Raw genomic sequence first — 15,168 nt, 5'->3', positions numbered from 1 at the left:
TACATTTTAAAGTGCTTATGATTCAGACTGTTTCTAAAGGGATTGCTAGGTCCCAAATGCTGAGAAATATCACAATAATGTGGTACAATAGCATAGTATACAATGTCTAATTTTAGCTCAAAGACCATGAGGGTTCATTTGAATAGTTGCAGAGCTTACTTGGCTACAAACGACATAATGAATCATTTCCTAATCAATGTCCTTTCTTTAATTTGAAGAAAGCTCATCAAAACGAAGGTCTAGGATAGAAAATTTCAAAGTGCATGCATCTTGCATGCATGTATCAATTGATACTGTCATTTTTGCATCATTAGACTGAGTCCTGGAATTCATTCACTGTATGTTATTTTGTCTTAATCCCAGGGAACAAGCTCTGACTCAAGTCAGCTCAGTCCCAGTCATAGTTATTAGGCCTGCTGGTCATCTCCTCTACCTTCCATCCTGACAGCATCCTTCAGGGTATTGCAATCGAATTTAATTCTCTCTTTGTCTCCAACAGGACACAGGAGTGTCGCAAACCGTATCACCCCAAGTTATAGATTTGACCAATTATTAGCAGCTTCTTCTTTTTGTTTTTAAATCTTTAAAAAGAAATACTTATTTCATTTTATCAAGAAACAGTTACAGAGAGAAATAAAGAGACACAGTAAGAAATCTTCCATCTGTGGTTCACTCCCCAGATGGTCGCAGTGGCTTGAGCTGTGCCATTTTGAAACCAGGATCCGGGATCCAACAGCTTCTCCCTGGTCTTCCTTGGCTGCTTTTCCAGGCAATTAGTAGAGAGCTGGATCAGAAGTGGAAGAGCTAGCACTCAAACCCGCACCTAAAGGGATTGCTGGCACCACAGGCAGAAGCTCAGTGTGCTATACCATTGTGCTGGCCAGAATTAGCAGCTTCTTAAATATGTCATATTCCTTCACATATCTGTATTGCTGAAATCTTTTCCTTTCAGAAAGTGCTTTCCATTTTTTTTCTTTTTAAAATTTGACCTTGTTTCATACTCTGATTGAGGCCCTTCCTGTTCTGAAAGAAGCATTTTGCTGCCCCTGATACCCTCCTTTCTCTATTTATTGGTATTTGTTCCACTGTACCCTGCACCACTGTGTGTTACTAATGACCCAGTGGTAGCAGTCATGAAGTGGTTCTTTTGCTAGCACTTGTCATACTGACAGTCAACTCAGAGATTTCACTGATGAATAGACAACTCCGTAGTTTCAGTAAAGGAGAAACATCTTCATGTTCAGCTGTAGCATAACTGTAACAGAGGCTATTACAGGATATGGGTGAGTTGAGCAGGGCTTACCATGTTTCCTTCTTTCTTCTGCCATCTTGATTTTTTACTGCCTTTTCTTCTCAAATGAGTATAGAAATTTTGATCTAAAAATCAATTACTCTGGCTCAGTAAACACAAGAGTACAGGAAGTTTCTGCTACTCCTGGATATTTTCTTGCCACCAGTTACACTGGTATCAGCTAGTGCCAAATGTTATGGTCAAAGAGCACAAGTGTCAAGCCATATGCTGAACCTGCAATCGATGTGGGCACCCTGATCAATCCTTACCTGATATACATTAAAAAAAAAAACACTCCAATCTAAGTTACTTTTTCTTTTGGTTGTATATACCTTTTAATGTTTCCCCATAAACTGAAAACCTGAAATTGCTAGAATTGCTGAAGGCTATGTATCTTTTTGCAGTGTATATTGACCTAAGACACTCACTCCATTTTTAAAGCATGAAGTAAAAATCTAGCAAAAACAGGTAAGTAAAAATTCTTAACAGACAAAAACACTTGTTCACACAGGATGGACAGTAAAAATTGCAGTAATTAGTAAAAGCCATGGAAACTGATTTATGCTAATTCATTGCTAAAAAGAATCTATGGATAATTTTACTATCCACATTATTGTTAGACTCAAGCATCTTCGCTTAATAGCTTCTTTAAAATCTATTTGATATTTAGTAGCCTGCAAAAGCTAGATGCCACATTTCGAAGTACCATGCATCTTCAAAGTATTCTTCAAAGATGTGAGGTAGAGCAAGTGTCTTAAACATTAAGGTCCTTATTATCATCTGTGGTCTCTGTGTGCATATTGATCAATATTCACTTTCTGGGTAGCCTTCATAACAAAATTTAACACAAGTTAGTTTGCTCTATCCAAGGGAGTGACCTCTCCTGACTTGCTTGCCTTTGCAGTTTCCCTGTGCCCTATATTTCTGGACTGCTGCTGCCTCAATTTCTGTGCAAGAGTACTTGCTCCTTAGGCACTAGGCCTGGTGTCAAATGTCAGGAGGGTGTGCATCCCAGGGCTAACCCTCTCCAGCTGTGCGTTCTGTCCAGTTACTTCACCTTTCTGTTCCCTCTGGTAAGATACATGGAGACATTGATTTTGTTTTCCTTTTCTCATGAATCTTCTCTGCCGGGCCGGTCGGGCTTCTGTGAGTTTCCTATTCTTAAAACAAGTTAATATTAGGATTTACTTGTGGAGAATGTTGTAAGCATGAAATGATGAAATGATAAGTTTCTTTGAACAGCACTTGACACCATGCAACTGCTTATTGCATGTTGGCTATTACTATCTTATAGCTCAGTGGTAGAAGAAATTTTCTAAGTCAGTTTTTATTAGGAGTGGGAGAAAATTTTCCTGAAAGGGATACAAAGTGAAAAAGAGTTTTCCAATTAAACAAATATAAATTATCAGAAACTTTGTAACATGATTACCTAGATTTCTCCTTACTTCAGCATAAGTTTTTCTGTGTTATTCCTTCACATCATTTTGTCATATGATATGGGCTAGTTCTACTCTGACAATGTCCTCTGGACCAGGAGAACCAATGTCACATAGTGGCATGAAGACTCTTTCAGCCTATAGACACCTTACTCAAGTAGAATCTGGGTGTTAATGAAGCTGCTTATGGTTTTTATTGTTATGTTAGAGTTTGAGGGGTACTGATGTGGACTGTATTGCCTTCTCATCTGAATAAATGACAATGATTAAGGGCTTAAGTAGTGTTTGGATAGTTAAACGTGTTAGTATATGGAAAGCATGTTGAAACACAGAGCAAGAGTACTTCAAAATGAAGAGATGGATTTAAAAGAAATTGAAAAACATTTGGTTTTTAAACAATATGTATTTTTCATGAACTTTTGGAATACCCATTTTCAACTGTTTACATCACATACTTACATATAATATTCAGAAAATGCAACATATGGGTGTTCTCTCTATCTCCTTAACTGGCTACAAAACACATGCCAAGTTTTGTGCTTAGTTTGTAATACCAAAATCTGTGTCAATTTTGAAAAAGAAAATGAGGCTTCAAGAGAAATGTTAGATTCAAGAAAAATAAATTAAAAAATTAGAAATATTTATGCTAGAGGTGAAGATGTCATTGCTTTCAAATGTTTAAAAGTCCTGAATAGTTCTGTGTGACTTCAAATGACAAAATAATTATGATTATATAGAAGTTACCAGAGGATTTGGTTCAAATTAAGGAGCAACTCTGATCTTTTTTTGCAGTTAAACTGTTCAATTGGAATGGGTTTTGTTGTAAGGATTTCAGGTCCCTGCACTGTTTTTGGAAACTCCTTGTCATTCACAATTGTGGCACAACAGTAAGGGTTTACGAGGTACCCTCCCAAATCTGAGATGCCCGATTGTATGAATGATAGAACTAAAAGGGTTCTCAACCTTCATCTAAATACTAGAAGAATCAATGTCTCTTAATCTTTTAGGTAAGGGAATTAAGATATAGAAAGCTTGCTTTGACTGCCTAGGCAAACAGCTGATGGTAGTACATCCTTGACCAGAATGTTGGTTGTGACTTCTGCTTCAGAACTTTATGCCTTTTTTGTTGGTTCCTTCCAATTGCTAATTCTCTAATTCTGATCTCTAGAATCTGAGAAATATTTAGAATCCTAAAGAAAATATAAATGTACCCTCCTTTTAAAATCAGAAATAATTTTGGCAATCATTAATGTATCTATCAAATTATCTCAAAGCAAAGAAGATTTTGCTGAGTCCTAGTTCTTTAATATGCTCTCCTTTAAACAGGTTTTGAGGAGAATTAAATTTGTAAAACTGACACGTGTAATTGAATTCTTGATGTTTCAGAACATGATAGTATAACAGATTCTTGAAATCTTATAAGAGAGACCCTTGTTTAACTTGATCTGAGAATGTCTTAGACCATTCCTACACTGAATATTCTACTCTACTCCTAAGCATAAGTCCCCAGTTTCTTCTATAGCAAATGTCCATTAAATGTTAATATCTTGTGAATACTCTTCATGATGTCAAGGAAAGACTTTGTAATTAATTACCTACTATTATATTTTCTTATTCTCCCTTTCTTTTTCTTTCCTTCAGTTGTTTCTTCTTCCTCTTTTTCCTATTAAAAAGAAACACTTAGGCTTTTGTACAATCAGTGTTTGAGTTGTCCAGTGTTTGAGTTGTCCTCTACTCAATGATATCAAAACAAGAGATGATTGTCTACTTAATATTGATGTGTTTTTTAAAATATTAATTTTATTTATTTGAATGGCAGAGCAACAGAAAGAAATGGTGATGGAAGGATTTTCTGCTTGCTGGTTTATTCCTCAAATGGCCATAATGACCTGAGCTGGGTCAGGTCAAAGGCATAACCAAGGACTCCATCTCAATCACCCATGAGGGTAGTGCAGGCCCAAGCACTTGGGCCATCATATGCTCATTTCCCAGGTACATTAACAGGGGGCTGAACTAGAAGCAGAGCAGCCAGGACTCAAACTGCTGCTCTGCTATGGGATGTCAGCATCATAGGCAGCTGTTTTACTTACTGTGTAACAGCAAGTTAAATGCTACCAAAGTTTTGAAAGGGAATGATGTTACCAAATTTCTCATCCATAAACACTTTCTTCTTGAAATTGTATTACATTGAGTAGGTCTTTCTTTGACACAGGTATAGAATGCTTATTTATAAGACTAATGTATATCTCTATGAAGAGTTTTGTTAGGATTTTCTTTTCACAAGGATCTTACATCTACTTGGATCAAGACATTTTAAAGTCAATGTAAATAAACATTAAAACTTAAGGTTAGATGCTACAGTAAGTAAGAGTTTAAAGAATACTGCATTATCACTTCCACTGAAAGGAGGAATGACTAGTAGAATTTCAGTAAGGAAAACCCAAGTCAAACTAATGGAATGATAAGATTAAACTCCTTAACGTGACCTATCCCCGGGTGGAGAAATCTGACAGGATGATTGTGTTGTCTTTCATGGGCAATAATTGGTCTGGTGAGTTTGAGACAGCAAAGAGCAAAATTGGAAATGAAATGAAAGATGACAGACAATCCACTGCATGTCAGATACTTCTACACACATTTTCTCATTTCAGCCTCAAGATAAGGCTACGAGGAAGACTGTGGTCTTCTTATTTCAGATATTTTATGGGTTCAGAGAAGTTGTTACTGACTCAAAGTCACAGGACTAATTAATGGTTAAGTTGATATCTAGACTTGGATGTTTTGATTATCTGTGCCAATTCTATCCCATTATACCCCAATGCTGAAATTTGCAAAGTAACTCCTTGGATAAAATAACAAATAGTTGATTACAATGTTGTCTAAGGAAGTGCTCACTGTCAAATACATCAATATTTTGATAATGTTCCAGGAGGATAACAGGAAGAAACCAAATTTGTGGAAGGAAAAAGGGCATTTTTTTTTAGGTGCAAATGTATCTTAGAGTCTTTTTAGTATGTCTGGGTAGTTGTATTTCTATGCTGCTTCTGATTCTTACAGTGCAACAGTTGGAGGATTTCAAGTTGGTAAGGAAATGTAGCCATCACCATACTCCCTATTAAGCTCATACAGCAGAATGTGTGGGGCTAAGGTCAAAGGCATAGAGATTACCGAGGTAGAAGAACTACTATTGTATATCAGCTGAGGGCAAAGAATGGAGGAATTGGCTGTGATTGAAGTGTCAATAGTTACAGCCATAATCACAGCTGAGGTGAGATCAGCACCTACTGTACAAGAGGATTTAAAAATCCAATAAATAAAGCTAAATGGAGGTACTATACTGAACTGTGGCATAAAGCCATAGTTTACTGGCAACACAGAACATCATTGCATAATGGCTGAACACAACCAGCGTGCTGCGTCAGGCAGCGTGAAGCCCAGCCTGTAAAAAGCCAGAGAGGTTTTGAAGTGATTGACCAAGTTATATGATTTGCAGGTGTTTTTGTACACAGTTTCCCTGGTGGGTAACTTGGTCAGAAGGCAAGAAAGGCTTGAACTCAGGCTGTGAATTATGTTAAAGAGTTTTAGTTTGGAAAGAAGGGGAAAGCAGTCACAGCACAGGCTAGAATCCACAGGTGGCTTCCATTTTGTTTGTAAAATGACAATTGAAGAGAAATTTCAGGAAGCATCTTAAAAACACGTTTACGCAATCCTATTTAACAGACAGGTGCCTCATTGTAAAATTTATTTAAAGTATGGCTCTGTGTGTGCTCGGATATGTATGTGCATGTCCTGAAAAACACGCAGGAGTTATTGAAATTGATGACTGGCATGCAAGAAACAACACCACAGCTGTTGCCACATCATTTGCCTTCAAAGAGGAAGAAATGGGTTTATCTTTTTCAAGGTCCTTTTACCTGTTATCACCATTTCAATCTCTCTCTCCTCGTTCTATTTTCCTCTGTTGCTTGTTGTACAAATGTTTTAAGAGGCAAGATGAAGCATACGTATTTAAGGCAAAATATTAAATAAAGGAGTGATTTGAAGCTCTGAGTTTGCTGCTGCTTCTTCCTTTTTCAAATTAAAACAGTGTCAGTGGGTGTGTTTTGTAAATGGGCAAGGTTTGAGCTCTTGCTACAGGCTTTTGTTACGGTGACTGTCTGAGGGGGAGAGGATATCAAGTTGAAAATTATCCCAACGTGTTCATCAAAGAGAGTGATTTCCTTTGTCCAGGACAAAGTCAGAATCTACTAGCTGGGTTGACAGTGACAATGTACAGATTCTTGCTGCCAATGATACCTTATCACAGGATTTTTTTTCTTTTAGCCTTAGTGCTTCATGGATCTTTATTGGCAAAGAAAAAGGAGAAGTCTAATAAAACAACAACCATAACAATGATGAAAAAATTCTAGAAAAACAATGTTGCTTTGTGTGTTTCTGTCTCCCCGGAGCCTGGCTTTGGAGACTGAAGTTTACACAAGGATTTCTGATTCCATTTTGGAATCAGTGTGGATGAAATCACTGTGGAATATTAATCTATTTATGCTATTATCTATTTATGCTAAAGTAGTCACTAGCATAAGCCATTGCTAAAAAAACAAGTAACTTTTTAAAAAAAACTTTTTATTTGAAACTTCATTTTTAAAAGAAGATTTATTTATTTTTATTGGAAAGGCAGATATACAGAGAGGAGGAGAAACAGAGAGAAGAAGGTCTTCCGTCCGATGATTCACTCCCCAAGTGAACGCAATGGCTGAAGCTGAGCCAATCTGTAGCCAGGAGCCAGGAGCTCTTCCAGGTCTCCCACGCTGGTGCAGGATCCCAAGGCTTTGGGCCGTCCTGAACTGCTTTCCCAGGCCACAAGCAGGGAGCTGGATGGGAAGTGGAGCAGCCGGGATTAGAACTGGCGCCCATATGGGATCCTGGCACGTGCAAGGCGAGGACTTTAACACTATGCTATCACATCAGGCCCCTAGTAACTTTTTTAAACCAAATTTATTAATAATAAAGAAAGAATATTTATTTTCAAACACACTTTGTGCCATATCCCAGATTCAAAGGAAAATCTGTGCTTAGTTACTATTCAGCATAGCACCAGAGGTACACCTACTGAATAACAGCACTAATTGATCATAATAACAGACAAGCAATAAAATAGCTATCATTTATTAGTTGTTGTTGGCTACACATTTTGCTGAGTTACATTTCTTTTAGTCCTCATAATAATGCAAGCATGTAGAATGTAATTGTCCTTCTTTAGTGCAGTCAGAAATTGACTTGCCCAAGTAACCTAATTGGTTGCAGGATGGAGCCAGAACTTAAACCTTGGGCTGGATGGGTAAGAAATCAGGATTCTTCACTGATTTGCTATAGTGAATTGTTTTGGTTAACCACTATGCTATATTGACTTTGCTTTTTTTTTAAGCAGTTAACTTCCAGATATGAACTGAGAGCATGAATTAATTTAGCAAGTATTATGGCTTTTTTGCAAGTACATTTGTTATGGAGTGCTAGAAAAGGACAAAGTATTTAGTAGCCAAAAAAAAGTTGCTAAAAGGGAATGTGGCTCATGAAAACAGATGAAGTCAGATGAAGTAGGATTACAAAATGCAGATGAGTCAAAGAAATAAGCATAGGAAGACAAACGGAAGGCATCATGCCGAATCAAACGGGAGAGTCTGGATGTTGCCCATGAGCATGGAACGGAACAAAAGATTCTGCTCTGAGAGGAGTCAAGGTGGGGATACGCTGATGCGTAATGGGAAGGAGACAAAGGAGGATTTTGCTAGGATTATTAAGAGTTCGAAATTGGAGGCCTGGTGCAATAGCGTAGTAGCTAAATCCTCCACTGGGATCCCATTTGGGCTCTGGTTCATGTCCAGCCTTCTCCACATCAGATCAAGCTAACTGCTTGTGGTGTGGGAAAGCAGAAGAATGGCCGAAAGCCTTGGGACCCTGCACCCACATGGAAGACCCAGAAGAAGCTCTTGGCTCCTGACTTCAGATCTGCTTGGTTCTGGCTGTTACAGCCGCTTGGGGAGTGAAGTCTCTCTTTCTCTCTCTCTTTTTTGCTCTGTATATCTGCCTTTGCAATTCAAAAAAGAATCTTAAAAGAGTTAGAAATTAGGGAGAGGATCTGATATTTCTTTTTTAATTTATTATTATTGCTATTTATCTTTGAAATTTATCATGCAATTCTGTATAGTCTGGGATTCCCTTCCCTTCATTTTCTGCCTCCTCTTCCCCGACTGATTTTTCCCAGAATGTCACACTCTTTATAAGGAGTTACAACTCCATCAGTCTGCTACTTAAGTGTGCTCCAACAATGCTGGTAGTTATAATGTCACATAGTCCTTCATCCCATTGTCTGGATATGTCCAACACTTTTGTTGGGAGTCCATCTTCTGTTTGGAAGCAGAGATGCATGTTGCATTGTGTCTTCACTTCTGGATATGGTAGTCTTCATTACACCACTACTGTACACTCCAATTTGCATGATGGTTTCCTTATATTAGAGAAAATATATTGTATTGCTCTTTTTGTGATTGACTTATTTCACTGAGCATAATAGTCTCTAGTTGGGACCATCTATTTACAAATTCTATAATTTCATTCTTTTCAATGGTTGAATAATATTCCATGGAGTAGATGTACCTCAGCTTCTTTAGCCACTCCTCTTTGGATGGCCATCTGGATTGTTTCCATGTCTTTGCTACTGTAGATTGTGCTGCTGTAAATATAGGGTTACAAATCCCCTTCTCACATATAGTTTGAATTTCTTTTGGGTATATTCCTAGGAACAGGATAACCGGATCGTATGGTAGGTTTATTTGCAATTCTCTAGCCAATCTCTATACTGATTTTCACAGTGGTTGTACTAGCCTACACTCCCACCAGCAGTGAAGGAGAGTACCTTTCTCCCCACATCCACGCCAGCAGGTATTGGTAGCTGAGTTCTGAATATATGCCATTCTCACTAGAATTAGGTGGTACCTCAATGTGGTTTTCATTTGTATCTTTCTGACAGCTAGGGGCCTGAGCATCATTTCATATGTCTGTTAGCTATTTGAGTCTGTTCTTCTGAAAAATGTCTGTTCATTTCCATTGCCCATTTTTTCCACAGGTTTTTTTTTCTCTGTCCCTGGATTTCTGAAGCTCTTTGTAAATCCTGGGTATTAGGTCCTTCATCACTTGTGAAGTGTGCAAAATTGTTTCCCATTCTGTTGGTTGCTTCTTAACTTTGCTAATTGTTTCCTTTGCTGTATAGAAGTTTTTTAGTTTGATATAGTGCATTTGTTCACTATGGCTTTGACTGCTTGTGCTTTGGTAACTTTTCTAAGAAGTTTTCCCCATTCCTATTTCTTAGAGAGTGCTTCCTATATTTCCCTTTAATAGTTTTATGGTTTCTTGGTGTAGATTTAGATCCTTGGTCCATTTGGAGCTGATTTTTGTATACTGTGACAGGTGCGAGTCTTGCTTCTTTATTCTGCAAGCTGCTATCCAGTTGTGCCAACATGATTTGTGGAATAGACCAGGATTTTTCCCTGGATTGTTTTCAATTTTTCTTGTCAAAAATTAGTGTCTATACATGTGTGGCCTCCCTTCTGGTGTTTCTATTTTGTTCCATTAATCTTTTTCTCTGTTTCTGCACCACAAACAGACTGTTTTGATGGCCACTGCTCTGTAGTATGTCTTGAGGTCTGGAATTGTGGTTCCTCCAGCTTGATTTTTATTTTTCAGGAAAACTTTGGCTATTTGTGGTCTCTTGTGTTTCCAGATGAACTTTTGTATCATCTTTTCTATTTCTGCGAAAAATGATTGTGGGTATTTGATTGGGATTGCATTGAACCATATATTACTTTTGGTAATATGGACATTTTGATGATGTTGATCCCGCCAATCCAGGAACATGGTAAGTTTCTCCATTTTTTAAGGTCTTCTTCTATTTCCTTTTATAATGTATTATAGTTTTCATCATAGAGGTCTTTTACATAGTTAGTTAGCTTAATTCTTAGGTAGTCAAGATTCCTCTCCACTATTTTAAAAGAGACTCTACTTACAATTTCTTTCTCAGCCATGGAATTATTTCTGTACACTAGTGTCACTGATTTGTGTTCAATGATTTTGTAACCTGCTACCTTGCCAAAGTCTCTTATGAGTTTCAGTATTGTCTTAAACTGAGTTTTTTTGTTCTCCTATGTGAGAATCATGTCATCTGTAAATAGAGATAATTTCAGCTCCTTGTTTCCAATTTGGATTCTGTTAATTCCCTTTTCTTGCCTAACAGCTCTGGCAAAGACTTCCAATACTATATTGAAGAGTAATGGGAACCATGGACATCCCTCTCTAGTTCCAGATTTAAGTGGGAAGACTTCCTGTCTTTCCCCATTTAGAATGATGCTGGCATTGAATTGTTCGTCAATTGCTTTGATTGTGTTGTAGAATGTTCCTTCTATGCCTGCCTTGGTTATGGTTTTCAGCATGAAGTGGTGTTGGATTTTATCAAATGCTTTCTCTGCATCTATTGAGATGATCATATGGTTTTCATTTTATTGATGTGATGTATCATATTTATTGATATGCAAATGTTGAACCAACCCTGCAAACCTGGGATGAATCCCACCCGGTCTGGTTGAATCATCTGCCTGATGTACTGTTGGATCCTGTTAGCTAGTATTTTGTTGAGGATCTTTGCATCTGTCTTAATTAAGGATATTGGTCTGTAGTTCTGTTTTTCTGTTGTTTCTCTATCTGGCTTTGGTATTAAAGTGATATTGGCTTAATAAAAACCATTTGGGGGTCCGGCGGCATGGCCTAGTGGCTGAAGTCCTCGCCTTGAATGCCCTGGGATCCCATATGGGCGCTGGTTCTAAGCCTGGCAGCTCCACTTCCCATCCAGCTCCCTACTTGTGGCCTGGGAAAGCAGTTGAGGATGGCTCAGTGCATTGGGACCCTGCACCCGCGTGGGAGACCTGGAAGAAGTTCCTGGTTCCCGGCTTCAGATCGGCACGTACCAGCCGTTGCGGCTCACTTGGGGAGTGAATCATCGGATGGAAGATCTTTCTCTCTGTCTCTCCTCCTCTCTGTATATCTGACTTTGTAATGAAATTAATAAATCTTTTAAAAAAAACCATTTGGAAGAATTGCCTCTCTTTCTATTGTTTGAAAAAGCTTGTGGAGGATTGGGATAAGTTTCTCATGAAACCTTTGGTAGAATTAAGCAACAATGCCATCTGGTCCAGGACTTTTCTTGATTGGGAGGACTTTACTGAATCAATCTCATTGCATGTTATAGGTCTATTTAGATTGCTAACTGCTTCTTGATTTAATTTTGGTGGATTGTATATGTCCAAAACCATATCCATCTCTTCTAGATCTTCTGATTTGTTCACATGTAGTTGCTTATAATAGTTCCTAATAATTATCTGTATGTCCGAAGTATCTGTTGTTATGTTTCCTTTCTCATCTCTGTGCTATTGATGCATATCTTCTCCCTCCTTTTTTTTTAATTAGTTGGGCTTGTAGGGAGTGTATTTTGTTGATTTTCTCAAAGAACCAGCTCTTTGATTGATTGATCTTACATACAGTTCTCTTGGTCTCTATTTGGTTTATTTCCTCCCTTATTTTGATGATTTCTTTTTTCCTACTAACCTTGGGATTGATTTACTGTTGTTTTTCTAGTTCCTTCAACTGTAAGGTTAGCTGATTTACTTGATGCCTTTCTAATTTCTAGCATAAGCATTGATTGGGATGAACTTTCCTCTTTATTATTTTTTATTTATTTTTATTTTTTACATATTTATTATTATCATTTTATGATACAATTCCATAGGCTCCCGGCATTTCCCTTATTACAGCCCCAATTTCTCCACACCCACCAACTAGTTCCTCTATATCATTACTATAGTATGGTTCATACACAGTTCATAGTCCATCATTGCAGGCATGGACAATGGCAGAGTCCAGCATCCTATTGTCAAGATATAGTAGGGCCTGGTGGCGTGGCCTAGCACCTAGAGTCCTCGCCTTGAATGCCCTGGGATCCCATATGGGCACCAGTTCTAATCCCAGCTGCTCCACTTCCCATCCAGCTCCCTGCTTGTGGCCTGGAAAAGCAGTTGAGGACGGCCCAAAGCCTTGGGACCCTGCACCAGCATGGGAGACCTGGAAGAAGTTCCTGGTTCCTGGCTTTGGATCGGCATAGCACTGGCCATTGCGGTCACTTTGGGAGTAAATCATCAGACAGAAGATCTTCCCCTCTGTCTCTCCTCCTCTCTGTATATCTGACTTTGTAATAATAAAAAAAAGATATAGTAAACAATTTCATTGTAAGTCCATCTTTGTAAGTAGAAATTCATACTACATTGTATCCTCACATGTGGATATGTTAGTCTCCATTTCACAGCTACTGTACATCCTCTCAAATGAAAAGTCATAATACAAAATCAACAATAGAAAGAAAACTAGAAATTTACAATGCCATGCAGTTCCATAACATGTTACTACATATGACAATCTCCATTACAAACTTACTATTCATCCCCTTAAATGAAAAGCCATAAAACAAAATCAACATCAGGAAGAAAAAAGAAATCAATAACACCATGAAGTTAAATAACATGCTACTGAATGACTAATGTGTACCTGAAGAAATGAAAATCAGGAACGTTCTTTGAGAAAATGATGCTACTCTATGATCTATGAGTCATTAAAGAACCTAATCAGAAGAAACTGTTTTGAAGAGATGAAACTAACCGAAAACATCAAAACCCATGCGATATAGTTACCGCTGATTTTTGTTCATGAAATGTATCTCTTCTAGACAACAAATAGATGGGTTTTATTTTTAAATCCAGTCTACTAATCTATGATATTTGATTGAGCTTAAGCCATTTACATTCAGGGTTAATATGTTTGGGTGGTACTTTGGTCCTGCCATTTTAGGAATGGATTGTTCATTGATTTAGTCTTCTGTTGTCATTTTACTGGGATGTTCTTCCCATTTGCCTTTGGTTTTGTTGGGTGGTATTCCTCTTCTTTATAAGAGAACATCTTTAAGTTTCATTTGTAGGGCAGGTTTGGAAGAGGCAAGTTCTTTTAACTTTTCTCTACTGTGAATTTCATTTCATCTTCAAAGACAAGAGAAAGCTTCACTGGATATGTTATCCTAGACCGACAATTTTTTTCTTTTAGAATCTGGAATATGTCACTCCATTCTCTTCTGGCCTGTAAAATTTCCTATGAGAGATCTCCTGTGAGTTTAATTGGCATTCCTTTATATGTCAATTGATTTTTTTCACGTGCACATTTAAGGATTTTTTCCTTATGTTCAGCTGAAGAGAACATGATGATCATGTGTCTTGGTGAAGATCATTTTGATCAGGCTTGTTGGGAGTTCTGTGCCCCTCCTGGTTGTTGTTTCCCAATTCTTTCTCCAGATTAGGGGAATTTTCCTTTATTATTTCATTAAATATATTTGTAAAACCAGTTTCTCTTTCTGCATCTTCTGGGACTCCCATAATTCTTACCTTAGGCCTCTTAATAGTGTCTTTCAATTCTTGAATACTTTGTTTGGCCTAATCCAGCTCTGCTTCCATCTTTTTGTTTGCTTCCCCTGATGACAGGAAATATCTTCCAATTCTGAGATTCTTTCTTCTGCTTGCTTCATTCTATTTTGGAGGCTCTCCACTGTACTTTTAATTTGCTCTACTGATATATCACCCTTGATTTGCTTTACTGCTGCTATTGCTTGTGTAACATATTCCTTAAATTCGTTGAACTCTTGTATGCGCTTCTCATTGTTGATCAGAAACTTTAAAATCAGTTTTCCTGAATTCTGTGTCTCCCATTTTCTCGATGTCTTCCTCATTTAACTCTGAGATTAGCATAGGATTTTGCTGCTTTGCAGGGGAGTTTTCAGTAATATTCATTGTGCCTTTGTCCCTTCTTTTGCTCTTGGTCATTGTACTTCTGGTTAGCAGTCTTCTCCTTGGGGCAGGTTTCTAAGTTGTGTCACCCAGAGGGCTACAGTTTGATTTTACTTATTGCAGTTGGTACACATCTCTTTGCTTGCAGCCAATTGTGCCACTCCCTCCAGTGAGTTCCAGGTCTGGTTCTTATGTTAGATTTCCACCTTGTACTCTGTAGCCCCAACTACTGGCTCACCAGTCTCCACCTCCTGTGAAACTGGGCTGAGGCTGCACTGTTGTCTGTACAACCTTTCTCCCACTTCTGGTTCGAGCAGGTCCCAGGATTAGGGAGACACCAGGTGTCCTATATAGTTAAGTTGCTGGTGGCACTGATCTTGCTGGAACCTGTTGGACGTTAGGTCTGGGTGCCACATGGACGTATTTTGACTCATACAACGCCTCAGTCGGTATTATTTTCCTGTGGGACCAGTGCAATCCACTGAACTCAGTGAGTTCAGGTGGGCTCAGCACATGC

Source organism: Ochotona princeps, chromosome 2 (assembly GCF_030435755.1).
Source record: "Ochotona princeps isolate mOchPri1 chromosome 2, mOchPri1.hap1, whole genome shotgun sequence".
Lineage (NCBI taxonomy): Eukaryota > Metazoa > Chordata > Mammalia > Lagomorpha > Ochotonidae > Ochotona > Ochotona princeps.
Note: the sequence above shows the minus strand (reverse complement) of the source record.